This window comes from Morone saxatilis, unplaced genomic scaffold (genome assembly GCF_004916995.1).
Source record: "Morone saxatilis isolate NCDOM2014 unplaced genomic scaffold, NCSU_SB_2.0 Contig2, whole genome shotgun sequence".
Taxonomy (NCBI): Eukaryota; Metazoa; Chordata; class Actinopteri; family Moronidae; genus Morone; species Morone saxatilis.
Window position 1 is genome coordinate 11331938 of NW_023339762.1, and position 249 is coordinate 11332186.

General features: G+C 37.8%; 1 protein-coding gene across 1 annotated transcript in view; it reads left to right on the top strand.

Moving 5' to 3' along the window:
- LOC118330348 (overexpressed in colon carcinoma 1 protein homolog) overlaps positions 1 to 249 on the top strand; it is an 8828-nt gene that overhangs the window by 1167 nt on the left and 7412 nt on the right. The window lies entirely within an intron of this gene.

A 249-nucleotide genomic window follows, 5' to 3' on the forward strand; every position in this document is an offset into this window, starting at 1 on the left:
GTATCTTGTTTTTTTTTTTTTACTAACACTCGTCCAAATACCGTGCTTTACCGTCCTCACATCTCTTTCAGTTGATTTAGGCTAATACAAGACCTATTTGAAATTATACTGAGCAAATCTCTGGGCACCACGGTCAAATTGAGGTAATAATTAGATTGAAGTATCTGCAGGATTACCTCACCACTCCCCATTGAAGCAGTATAGTGTGTGCTTCTTTAAATATATATGTGACTGCGTGTGTGTGTGTGT